The sequence below is a fragment of the Dermacentor andersoni genome, chromosome 9 (genome assembly GCF_023375885.2).
Source record: "Dermacentor andersoni chromosome 9, qqDerAnde1_hic_scaffold, whole genome shotgun sequence".
NCBI classification, from domain to species: Eukaryota; Metazoa; Arthropoda; class Arachnida; order Ixodida; family Ixodidae; genus Dermacentor; species Dermacentor andersoni.
This window is the reverse complement of record NC_092822.1, coordinates 5,248,946-5,262,717: the sequence shown is the minus strand read 5'-3', so window position 1 is coordinate 5,262,717 and position 13,772 is coordinate 5,248,946. Positions and strand designations below refer to the sequence as shown.

Genomic DNA, 13,772 nt, shown 5'->3' with positions numbered 1-13,772 from the left:
ACCAACGCCTGGTCGTTTGCGTGTACGGTCACGTGAACGGTGGCTTGTTCGAACGAGGCCTCAGGAGATGGTCGCGCAGAAGCATGGATCGGCGCACGTGCGGAACGTCTGCGCCACTCTCCGACCCGCCGACAAAGAGGAAGCGCCTTCCCCTTTCCGCGCCCAAGTAATCCCGTCGTTAGGTGGCATTAGCAGCGCAACACTCGCGCTATCTCTCGTACTGCGCTTCAACCACACCGACCGCTGCGGGCCCCAGGCCAGGCGGCGAAGCCGGATTACAGGAAACGGGAGCTATGCAGGGAAAACAACGTATCAGGGGACGTGTGAAAGTCGCGCATCCCCACAGTTTTTAGGCAGTGCTGGTACTTGGAGGATGGCGTTCAGTCATGGCTGCCATGTTTATATGTTATTCAAGCACTAAGCTCTCTTGTTTTTTGTTTTGGTTTCGGTGCCATCTGCTGCCAGTTCACGCATGGTTCAGGAAGAAAAACGGTGGGGCTGACAGCTGTCGAGTACGCGTTCCATGCCAGTTGTCATATAGCAAACTATTGTGGACTTGCGCAATAGCTGAAGTATGCGCACACATGCAGTGGCGTGTCATTTCGCCCATGATCCTTTCAACGTTTATCAAGGGTTTCTCAAAGCCTATTGCCTAGTTTTTCTGCGAATCACTGCATCATTTATTTACCCAGTAACTTCATGAAAAAAAATTCGCAAGTCGCCTTAAATGAGAAATGACCCCCCCACTGTCTGAGCTTGCTTTGTCCCTACTTGTGCTACCTCTTTTGAACGCAGCTGTCAAACACTTGTCCAGCCAGGTTTCGTTGACAAAGAATGACTTGAGAAACTGCAAGATCTCCTTCACATTAAGTTTGGTCTGGCAGAGAGTGGGGACTGCTGCAAAGTTTTTGAGCCAGGTGAACAGTTTCTGTTGCGTTTCAACTCTGCAATTCTATATGTTACAAGTGGCAGTGGAAGTTAATTCAAATGGGGCTACATTATATATTTAATCCATTTGCTTAAAACCCCCGTGCAAGAAGTATCAACTGGAACTCTATGCAATGTCTTTTTTCATTCTTTGTTTTAGTCAAGCAGCTTTGTATTATGTGAAAGTTACGATTGTTTCATAGTACTTCTTGAACGTTGATTATTATTACAATGATAAGCTCTGTAAATATATGAAAAATGATGTCGTCCACAGTAACAATGGCAAGGCAGTGGTTCACCAAAGGTCGGTGAGTGGGTGCCTTGCCAACGTCAGGATGATAACTTGTCTGTTTTGATACCATACTCCTGCAACAATTTTTTTCCCTTTGAACTATGTGCATACGAGTAATTGCAATTATGGCATACTTTTCATATGCATGCACTTTATGATCATTGTGATTCCTCTTTGTTCGTCTTACTAGTCATTGCATTGCATTTCATCACGCATATTTTCCAGCTGAGAAACTATGAAAAAAGAAACGTTCTTTGATGTACATAATAGGTGTTTGTGGTACTGTTAATACGTAAATATTTTATTATTTTTGCACACATTGCAGTGGTGGTTGGGCAAAGAGTTCTTACCAATTTGTAAAAGCACATATAGTGTTCTACTAACTTCCTATTCTGGTGTATAGTGCTTGAATTCCTTAGACAAAGGGCTTCACTTTGTACTTCATGACAGCCGTACACGACCCATAAAATCCATTTTGTGTGTTCCCTAGGAAAGATGGTATGGATGATCATAGTTTGTCACAGGCCATGTCTTCAGGGCAAGTTGAGTTTACTCACTTGCAAAGGGGGAACCAAGCTTGTTGGATATGAAGTAAACTGCCTGTACACTCGGTGGCCTTCTTCATTTTGTGTGACATAGACGGTTATAGCGAGCCTTGCTTTATACACTTCTTGTCTGGCAGCGGTCTTTTGCTCCTGAAGCTCACCAGGATAGCTTTCAGCAAGCTGGACAAGAATAACTCTGAAGAACCAGCAGATGTTAATTGTTGCACTTATGATGAGAAGTTTCTTACGGTATGATGAGGGCATAAATAAATGAGGGTGTTCCTCAAGGCCTTATAGCACATGTCATTAGTTGGGAGCAACATGATGTATGGCACTTTTTTGATCTCATGCTATAGGTTCAGAAGGTGTGGCCATGGTTGAAGTGCAGCATGAGGTCAAGAAAATGTAGACATCTGTGAGCAGTGCCATGGTAAAGGAAAGGCTGGGAAAGCTAATGGGAAACCTGTTGAGCATTTGGTTGACCCTGGCGCTGGCTTCATCAGGCAAAGTGTTTCTGAAACAAGAGAAGGAAGTCATCAACGCATCAGAAAGTTTTGACATATAGATGCCATGCTAAGGTTCTTGGGCAGGTCTCTGTCATAACAGACTAACAGGTCTTAGTATGCAGGCTGCGCGCCAAGAAATACATATGCCTTCTGTTTGGACAAAGAACTGCTTATTGTAACTGACGAGGATGGAGTGTACGAAAAAGAAAACCCAGTAGCTTCATTAATTTCTTTCACTGGTGTCAACAGTGTTTCGTAAGTGTGCATGGCCATGCTCCCCGATGCCTTCTTGGGTGACATCAGCAAGGACCAGCTTGAGGCAAGGCATAATAGACGTCCTTACGAGCTAAAAATGCGTGCATGGAGAGTCCATTGCGTCCAAAAAGTGGGTACTTCACGGGGTCCTGGTGAAAGAACAGATTATTGACAGTGGGCAAAGACAAGCTTCTCTGCCACTAAACACCAAACACTATAGATAAGCATGAACTCTTGTGAACAACTTACTGCAGAAGCACAGGTGATATCCCAAGTTCAGCCAGTGTCTGTCTGCCTTTTACATACACTATGTGCTGGCCTAAAGAGGATCGAAACATTGTAGTGGAAGCTTCTAGCAGAACACGTGCCTGGAAGAAAAAAAAGCTGTGCTGCAAGAATATTGACACTCTCTTGTACCCTTGATAAAAATTGTGCTTCCATATCAACTTCAGCCCTCCAGTTTAAAGTACTGGTGCACTTATGAACATGAATCAATTCTTAAACAGCATTGCAGTCCAGCAATTAAACAGCATGTCCAGTCCAGTCAGAAGCATGGGCATCAATTGGCATTGTGCTTCTGCATTGCAGGTGAATAATGTGTCCCATAATGGCAAATTTTCGTTAGCAAGCGACGCCACGATACGAATTTGTAATGTGGTGAAACATAGTACTACTAACGGCCATGCAGTGAAGCTTACCACGAGTGCAGATACACTTGCATATTATACAATTGAAAATAATGAGCACAGTGTAACCCTATGCACCCTTTCCATTCTTAGCATGCTTTACTGCACTATGTTTAGTTCTGCCCTCCCACCTACAATCAATGCGCTTAACCGCATCACACACCTGTATTGCGGTGTAGCAAGCTACAAAAGTAAAAAAAAGAAAGGTTGCAACAGTGGGCATTCTAAAATTAGCTTTCTCGCTATACATTGATGTTATGTGGTGAAGCATACTAAAAGTGGAAAGAGGGGCCACTGTCACTGGACATAATGCGTTCTTTATACACTTGCGCACTTGCCGTCTTCTACCACATTGTGCATACTGGGACACCTAACAAGTGGGCATACTACGCCGTGTGATAGCAGCCCCCTCCCACATTTAGTGTGCTTTAGTATGCTAAATATAACAAATTGCTTTTACAACTGTACAGAAGCAAATGTGCACCATGCGTCAGTCTACCACATGGAAGAGTGTTGCAAAAAAAATTAGCCGATTCACACAGGCTGCATAGCCCACTTATCAGTCGTAAGAGGACCCATATTATGTGTAATCCAAATTTGAGATATACACAGAAATATGTTTATATATTTGCGTTTGTACTCCCTTTGTAATAACACTGCCAGAACTTCCACAATAGAAAGTAACTTAGAACACACAAACATAAAGAACACAGACATATGTATTGTTTCAAAACTCGATCGTCATGTGAATCACATCTAGCATGAAAGAACGTGAAGAAGCTGTGTGGTAACATTGGAAACTTCATACTAGGCAAGGAACACACCACAGTCCTGCAACAGCCGCTAATAGGACCAAAATGGGAGCACGTGTCTGTGAATGCGCAACTGGAGCCCCAAATCTATTCTTCCTCGACCACCCCCGTTGCACGGCTGCATCACTCGTTTCAAGCACAGTACAAACGCCACACATTCAGTGCTGAACAGTGGGCGATCGACGCAGTCACATTTACGTGACTTGTAGAGAGCAGAACTTAGATGTCCATTAAGCAAAGGAGGACACGGCGATGCCACATCACGGTTCGCTGAACTGCGCTGCTGAGGCGCTAGGCCACTTGGATATTTCATTCATCACCATAATCTGATTCTCAAGGAACACGGGTCACACAGTGCAGATGCTGTACTGCCACACCACCACTACTTGCGGATTTACGCCAAGTAACACAGAACCTACAACCACCACACAACCAACGCAAGCACAATCACACAAGCAATGTTGACCAACGCATGGTTGGGGCGAGGCACAGGCCAGAGAGCTATGTCGGAGTGGGATCACACCTAAAACGAATTCACCATGGCGTCAACGGCGTCGCTTGGTGCCATTATCACGCCTTCTCAAAAGTCCCTAAACGATCCTGTTTCTAGGCACCTAGGATAATGCCACGTAAGGGATTTTCGTACAACATAGACGCACACGATGCTCACAGGCCCATAACGAGTTGGTTTCATGGGACCTTTGCTTCTGCGACTTCTCATTCTCGCACTTGATGGACCACTTCCTGGTTAGCTCTACCGTAGTGGACACGCATACTTGATTGGTCTTGTGGTGAGCCTTTGCCCATAAGTGCCATGACTGTCGTACTGTGCTGTATCTTGGGTGAATAAACCCGTGTTTATTGGCGATCTGATGCTGGGGCCTTCTCTGCACCATGTCGGAGAGTCAACGAACCTTGCCATAGCGCCTTTGTGTGTTGTGGAGTGGAGGAACGTCGTTGCCTTTCTTGACCATCGCTCATAGGGGAGCCTTATGCAAAGCCATCTCCACATAACTGGCAGCCAATGTGGGGTACGAACCTGAGATTAATTAGTCTCATGCTCTGCCGACTGAGTTAGCCTTGCTGTGCTGCTTCTAGAGCACAGTGGCATTCTCTGACCAGTCGCCTTTGCCAGCTGGTCACTTAACGCCATCTAGCGCAACTACAGGGTGACAAAAAGGGAGTGTCTCAGCATTGTTTTTGCTCTCCTTAAGTTCAGCTGGTGTGGTAATGGAGTGCCGTTTGGGGTGGAGACGGACCACATGGCAGTCACTTGGCTTAAGTGTACAGTGCTCACGGATTGAAATAGGACACGGAGCATTTAGTACAACCCTACATATGTGCAAAGTACACGAGAGCACAATGTCATGTCGCTAGGAATTTGGTCACCAAAGGTGACGAGGGCTCCGATGTAAGTGTACGCGCCAGATATACGTCGATGTGACACGAACTGCAGCCGGTTGAAGCGAAAGTATGCGCATTACTTAGCGCTAAATTGACGTGTTTCATTCCGTGAGCACTGTACTTGCATGAGCCCTCAAGTCACCTCGCACGCTGGTTGTTGACACTGAAGCGGTACTACTTTGTTGTGCACTCCTGGAAAGGGAGTTCAAACGTGGTTGCTGACACCCTGTCGCATGTCTCCGTTTTGGCATCTGACCCTTTGGGTTGTCACTCCCATGAGCATTCCCACCAAGAGGCCGGAGCCTCAGTCTCCCATGACTCGAACGGTGCCAATTTGCACTCAGTAGAAACCAGAGCCTGTGTCTCCAATGGCTCAAACGGCGCTACCCCCGATGGAGAAGCGATCTCCACATTGCCAGCTTTGGGAGAGGAAGTTTACCTGGTTGACTCCATTACTTCCTCCTATATCATCTTCAGCAGGCAAGAACTACTAAAGGCACAGCAGAGCAATCCATTTTGTCGACAAATTCTTGATGGGCTCACAACAAACTGCAGGCAAAGTGTAACACAGCTGGCCCCTGGCCACGCCACCGGTACAACCTGCGAAAATGCACCTAGGCAGCTTTTCTGCCACCAGTTCGTAGCCAGACTTCAATCCATATCGGGCAGGTGAACAGAGAAATGCAGCTACAGTGCAAGGGTGCACATCGAAGCGGTGACTGGCCCTTTATTTATTTATTTATTTCAACATACTGCAGCCCGAGTGGGGAAATACAATACGAAAAAGCATAAAAAGAGCGCTGAACATCAATGATTAGTAATATACCGTAGAAATTCATCGATTGGTAAAGATCTTGCGTAACCAGGGAGAACATTCCACAATTCAATAGAACGTGCAAAAAAACTGTATTTAAACGCATCAGTATGATGGTGAAAAGTGGACATATTCACCTCATGGTGATGTCTGGTGGTTGTGGGTCTAGCAGCTGCAATGTATTTGCTAAGTAGGGAAAATCGTGGCGGGTTAAGAGTATAAAGAAATTTCAAAGATTCTATGTGACTATGAGGAGAGAGACTGGTAAGTTGAAGACTAAGATGGGAACTGGCTGAAAGATACCTGTAAAAGCAACGCTAAATGAAGTGTACAGCTTTCTTCTGGACAGCTTTCTTTTGACCTAATATACCCTCGAGTGCCAACCTGGCGTCGTAGTTATGCGACTAAGGACTTTTCCCCTATCAGCAGGTAGATGAAAATTATTCCCTACCAGCCTGGTAAATGGAGAAAATAAACTGTTGGTGGGTGCATGTCGAAGCAGTGATGGGCTCTCTTATCCCAAGATAACCTTTTGTGCAGTCCCGACCCTCTTCTGGCTTGTGCATTTCTTTACAACCCTGAAGTAACGGGTCGTTGGCGAGCTATTCTTCCGCGTAAACGCCGCTAAAAGCTGGTAAGTGGGGTTTGTGCCCTGTCTGCCCGTGCTGAATGCCGGCCAGAAGGGAGAGGACTTCCCCTTCTCGAACGCGCTTACTCACCAGGCTTGGGGGCTTATCTCTCCGGTAAGGTGGAGCGGAACGAAGCATGTACCCTTATTAGCCCAATCATAGCCTCCTCTATTTTTCTGTGCCTGCTCAAAGGCTGCTGAAGCGCCGTCTGAAGGCAACGCCCCTTTGCCGAATTTTTCCGTGGGGCAGCGCTGCCAGCCCTGGGGAAGGCACGTGCGGGTGTGCGGGCTGCGGCGATCAGTCGGCGCATTGTTTGCATTGTGTTTACGCAGCGTTTTGCGTGTGCCAAGAGCTATGGCATACTGCTGTGTGCCGGGATGCAAATCAGACGCGAAGCGGAAAGTGCCAGGAATTTCATTCCATGAAATTCCTAGTGACAACGACTTAAGAGTGAAGTGGCTGCAAGTGATATCCAGAAAGGACTGGGTGCCGAATACCACATCACGCTATTCGGTTGTTTGCAGCAAACATTTCCTCCCCGACGACTACAAGGAAGGATGCGAGACTAGGAAGCTTAAAAGAGGTGCGGCACCGAGCGTGTTTCCAGACTATCCAGAGTATATGCAACCACCTGCGAAGAAGTCCCGGAGCGATGCTGTTTTGAGAAAACGGGAGGCTGCCGTTTTGCATTCCACGTTCCTTGTCCGTGCTACTGCAAGTTGCCTGCCTTGCGATGTCACTGCCGACTCTCCGCTACCCACTGCATCGTCCCCCGTGCTTGACTCCTCGAACATGGATGTTGCAAGTGGCGACGATCGGCTCCACGTCGAGCCCTGCTGCAGTTCGAAAGATGAAGCGACCCAGGTAGATGTTCGCAGCTCGATGTCTGTCGTGGAACGTCAGAAGTGGCGACGAAAAGAGCGCGACATGAAAACTCAAATAGAGCGACTCAAACGAACTGTAGACAAGTATAAGGAGGAGCTCAGGCGACTGAAAGAGGACTGCAATATCGCTGCGTTTGCTGGTGTTGTCAAAGCGGCGGGCGAGAAGCACTTGGGTGCAAGCATTCTCGTCGATCAAATCAAGAATTTCAGTAAGACCAGACCTACCTGGTCTGAGCTAGTAGTGCGCCACTGCATTATTCTCGGAAATCTATCAACCCGCGCCTATGAGCATATCCGCAAAGAAGGCATCCTGAAGCTGCCAAGCCGGTCAACCCTACAGAGATACCTAGGAGTAAATTCTGGCGAGGTAGGGTTCACCTCCCTTGTGAAACAACGTCTTCAGGCAGAGGTAAGCAACCTAAAAGCTGAGCAAGCTAAAGTGGGCTCCTTAGTTGTGGACGAGATGCGGATTCAACAGAGACTGCAGTACAACAAACAAAGAGACGTGTTTGTGGGAGAAGTTGATCTGGGAAATAGAGTTCAAGAAACAACTACTGGTGAACCTGTTTTGGCCAACTCACTTCTTTGTTTTGTGCTAACAGGGTTGTCGGTGCATGTTCGAATACCTGTTGGGTATTTCCTTACAAGGAATCGCACTGGACAGGATCTCTTTCCATTGATAAAGCTTGTGATAAAGGAAGTTGAAGTAATAGGCTTTAAGATTGTGCGCATTGTGTCTGACAATCACAAGATCAATGTCCTTGCATTTCAACTTCGTGGAAGCTTGAGTCATTGCACACAGCACCATGAGGATCCAAGACGAAAATTGTTCCTCGCATTCAACCAGTGCCACATTATCAAGAATGTGCGGTCCCAATTCCTTGCCAGGGACCTTGGAAAAGATGGCGAAGTGTCTTCCTCACACCTGAAAGAACTGTACCGGATGCAGCAAGACAGCATTGTTAAACCGGTTTGCTTTTTAACAAGGAAGCATGTTTTCCCATCTAATATAGAAAAAATGAATGTGTCAAGAGCTGTGCAGGTTTTATCACCGCTGGTCACTGCTGCACTTAAGCTTCTGAAAGAACAAGCTGGACACACATGCGACATGAGTTTTGCTGCTGTGGGGCCTACAGTGGAGTTTATGGATATGATGCACAGTTGGTTCCTGCTGATGGATGTGAGCAATTGTGCACAACACATTCATCAAAAACTGCCAGATAGCAGGCAGTATGACAGTGCTGTAGATGCAAGTCTAAACTGGCTAATGACGTCGTTGTTAAGTTACCTTGAAAACATGCGACGTCATTGCCAAGCAAAACAGTTCCTTAGCAAGGAAACTTATCAAGCTCTTGTTATGACAACAACATCAAATGTGGAGTGCGTCAAGCACCTCCTTGCTGTTGAAGGCTTCAAGTTCGTTCTGACAAGAAAATTCTCATCGGACCCAATTGAATCGTTCTTTGGATGGTTAAGGCGATCTGCTGGGAGCAACGATCAGACAGATGCTCGAGCAGTCCTCTCTGGTGTGGAGAAGGTCTTGAAGACTGGCTTAGTTTCAGCTTCGCTAAACAGCAATGTTGTTGACACTTCAAACCATTCACTTGGACCACTGAGTAGCGAGCCTGCAGTGACCCAGCATGTGGATTTATTTCCACAAGAGATAAGAAGGCTTCTTGGTGATCTCCTCAAGAACCCAAAAAGCTTGCTGCCTACACCAGACACTGCGGCACTCCATGTTAGGAGGCTACTTGGCCCGTGTTGTGCAAGAGAAGTTGGACTGCAGCTCCTGCAGTGCTCTTCTCACACAAGCTGCCTCATCTGCGCCCAGCGACAGCCTGATACGACATCAGGACAGGGGAGGACTTTTTTATCCATCTGCCGAGTTCGTCTATGTGCTTTACACACTGCGAAAGTACATTGAAGTGATGCTAGACAAAAGGAGGTTTCTGGCAAAGCCCCTTCAAGCTGCAGTCTCAACTGCCGTGGATGTCCTTGCAGAACACGGGGCATTAAAATGTGCATGTGCACGCAGTGACCACCACAAAGAACTTTTGAAACTTGTTTGTGCAAAGTTCTTCAGACCAGTATTCACGAACTATGCCTTGTCTGTGACAGACAGGAGGGACATAGTCAAGCCACTTACATCCAAGCCGCTTTCTAGGAAGTTGCTGAAGCTGTGACATGTGTTTGCCCTTATGACTTTTCTTGCTTATGACAGTAAAGTTCTTGCATGTCGACTAGATGTGCCTTGCCTTTTGGTTCCGTTGCATCATTACCAGGCAAAAGTCGGTAGTAAACACACAGATAAGGAACGCTTTCAGAGTAGCCTGCAAAAAACATCTTCGGAACATGAGATGGTGTTCACAGGCAGACTCTTGTGCCATTGAGAAATACTCTCATATAATGTTTGTTTGCTCTCATATAATGTTTGTTAATGAGGAAACCTAAGGTTTCTAATGTTAGTGTGTTTTTATAGGGAACTAGCGAAGTGAATAGCATCGCCGGTGATGAAGTCGACAAACTAAATGTTCACCTTGGAATCGCTGCTCACAATTTCCTTGGTAATCCAACTCCCCATTTACGTATACAAATTCAGTCGCGATCCTTCATGTCCCAACTGCCCTGCCCTTTATGCCAACCTATTCTGCCCTGTTGCTCTGTAATGGGGTTTCTTTCCCACCTCCTCCCGTACTGGCTGGACTGGCTTGGAGCTGAAAGTGAACGGCGCCTGCTCGTGCAGAAGGCCATCGACATTCTAGGCGCCTAATGTTTCGTGCCTGAATAAGGTCTTATACTACTACTACTCATTTACGTACGCTTGCATATGTATGAAAACAATATATGGGTAGCCAACATCGTGACCATTTTCCCAAATTATGCATGTTCTGAGAAAAATGGAAGCTGCGCTGTAACAAAGCGCAACGTTCTCTACGCTACGTATTACTGCTGCGTCGTCTGCTCAACCCAGGGCTGCGGGCGCCACCTGGGAGCGGCTTCGCGTACTTTCGCGAACGGCGCTTGGCAACGGCCCCAGCTGCCATTGACCAGGCACAGAAAAATAAAGGAGGCTGTGGCCCAATGCTCCTTCTCATCCAGCCCCAGGGATTACTCTGATTGGGTCACATTGGTGGCACATCAGAGGCCACACTTTCCTACACGCACTGCCTGACCCTCATCCCGTCCCTTTCTTTGTTCGCCTGTCCGCAAGTGACTTCCGTGATGCCCTCACAAAAGTGGCCGGACGCTGCGCATTGCCGCTCGATGACGAAGGCCTGCGCGGCGGCTCCTGCTCGTGACATTGAGGCTTCACATCGCCCCTCCAAGCCAGCCCAGAAGTCACCCAGGCCAGCACCTGCCCATGCATCCGCTGCCCCTGCAGGCCCCCAAAAGCAGCTATCTTATCGGAATGTAGTGACGTGGGCTTTCCAGCAAGGTCGGGAGGCTCCCGTGGCCTTTGTCTCTATTTGGCATTGGTGGGATCAATGGCAAGTGGAAATCTGAATGGTGGCATGGGACTACCCGCACCCTTTCCGGGGCCGCACCCTCTCGGATCATGCCCAGGCGACTAGCGGTGCGGCAATGTTGACGGATCCATCAGCAACCTTCTGCGACACATGTGGGGTGCTTGTGCACCTAGTGACGTATAAACGATTGCCGGTGCACAAGGCCAAGGCAGAAAATGAGGAAAAAAAGTTATGCAAATCTCACGCACTGTGGGAATCGATGTAAGCGAGGCTTTTTGTGCTGGTTGCTTTGATTGACGATGATTAGCGGTGATGTTGATGGCGAAAGCTTAATTTCTTCGATGATTTGTCTAATTCGAGAGTAGTGAGTTGATGTTAAATGTTGCCTTGCGTACACCACTGTGATTTGTCTGTGTACACAGAACACACAGGGAGAGGTGTTTGGTTGAGGCATTGTTGTGTGCGATATTTCATAACCTCTGAGAGGGTTGAGCAATGTCATTGCCTCACATGGCACATCTCATCGTCGCAGAAGTATTAAACTTGAATTGGACTATGGGGTTGTACGAGCCAAAACCACAATCAGATTATGAGGCACGCCGTAGTCGTGAACTCCAAATTAATTTTGGCACTGTGATGTTCTTCAATGTGTCCCAAAATCTAAGTGCATCTGTGTTTTTTATTTCGCCCTCGTCGAAATGCGGCTGCCGCGGTCAGGATGAAATTCGTGGCCTCTAGCAGTGCCATAGCCACAAAGTTGCTGTGGCGTGCACAGAAGTGTTGATTTGGCGGTCGACTGCTTCCTTAGTGTCACCTGGACTCCGCGGTGTGCTTTAATTAATGCTGCTCTGCTTCTGCACTCCCTGTGTAATTTGTCCGCTTGACATTTTGCATGGTGTTTATTTTTCAGAAATAGCAGGAATGTATTGTACCATACCTTGAACTTAAGCCTATCCAGTTTCCCTGCAACCGCTGTCGTATATTAGTAGGGTTTCCTTGCCTTCTCACGTCCCCTCTGGACTCGTATGTTAGTAGAAAGGGAAGCGTTGTAGTTTCTGCAATGCTTTTGAGGGTGGTCACGGATAATTACAGCTGTCAGGCTAATGTGGCAACGCCGAGAGAGCTCCAAAGGGCATTGTGCACATTCGATGCAGCATGGTCCAAACGAGTTTCTCGGCTTGCCTTTCCTCTCCGACTAGCTCCTTTCATGTATACACATGCTCTGAACCAGCCCCCGACATGGTGTGCCAGAAAACAGCAGCCACAGCAGCAGCAGCAGTGGTGAAGTTGATGGAAGAGATACAGAAAGCTTCGCTTTAAAAGGGTCCAGCATCCAAACTCAAGTCCGGCTGCGCAGCCTGCCTTTGCCCCTGAATCGTTGCACTTGGTTGCTGCAGCCCTCGCGGCTGACCCAAACTTAACGGCCGCCATTGCGGCAGCTATTACTGCATTGACTCCATCTGCAAAGGAGGTGGATTCTTGGCGCAAGTGGGCAATCGACATTGCCGCTGAGGAGGAAGATGTGCTTTCCACTCCATTGGCTATGGACTTCACTTTTCTGGATTAAATGCAGGGAATAAAGACAGCGATTGGTCAGATGGACGTCGCGGTTTCCTAGGCTGGCTGCAGTTTTTAGGAGAGGCGAATGTGGGGATCGAGGTGCCTTCCCGCACCTTGTCCCTCAGCTCGCGCATTGTGCTTAGCTCGATCTCCGGGAACCGCCGCCCTAACAGGAACATCTCGGACACGGCTTGTGCACCGGATCTAATTTCCCACACAAACTACTTCTCCATCCCATGGTCGAATCGCCGCATGAGCAAGTGTCACCGGGACGTGCCCTGATTGGGCTCTCGAGTGGCCTCTCTGGCCACGGCAGATGATCACCACGGCAGATGCTCACAGGCCAGCAACAAGTTTGTTATGTGGGACCTTTACTCCCACGACTTCTCATTCTTGCACTTGGTGGACCACTTCCCGTTAGCCTTAGCGCAGCGGGCACGCATACCCAATTGGTCTTGTGGGGAGCCTTTGCCCGTAAGCGCCGCGACTGTCGCACTGTGCTGTAACTTGGGTGAATGAACCCATGTTCTTTGGCAATCTAACTCTGCAGCCTTCTCTGCGCTGTGTCGGAGAGTCGACAAACCCTGCCATAGCGCCTTGTGCGTTGCGGAGTGGAGGAGAGTCGTGCCCCTTCCTGACCATTGCTCGTGTGAGCCTTGTGCAAACCCACCTCCACAAGGTGCATGCACCCCAGGTAGTCATAATTTGGGAGTCCCCCTCGATGGCATGCCTCATAATCAGATTGTGGTTTTGTTGCGTAAAACCCCATAATTTAGCTTTTTAACCTAAGGCTTCACCAGATGTTGGCTGACAATCTGAACTGGCGCTGCTCTGGCTCGATAACGATTGCCACTTCAGATGTTGATGCCAGGAAATCGTGGACTATTTTTCAGCTTTTCATTGGCCCTAAACGAGATGCCAGCAAGTATAGAAATGAAGGTAAAAATACTGTCATCCACCTGAGAGCACCCTGATGCTACACAGGAAACCA

General features: G+C 47.8%; 1 protein-coding gene and 1 pseudogene across 14 annotated transcripts in view; both read left to right on the top strand.

Annotated features, from left to right (window-relative positions):
- LOC126527418 (uncharacterized) overlaps positions 1 to 13,772 on the top strand; it is a 476,501-nt gene that overhangs the window by 25,189 nt on the left and 437,540 nt on the right. The gene's annotated exons all lie outside the window — the stretch shown is intronic.
- LOC126527427 (uncharacterized) lies at positions 8,698 to 9,937 on the top strand (annotated as a pseudogene).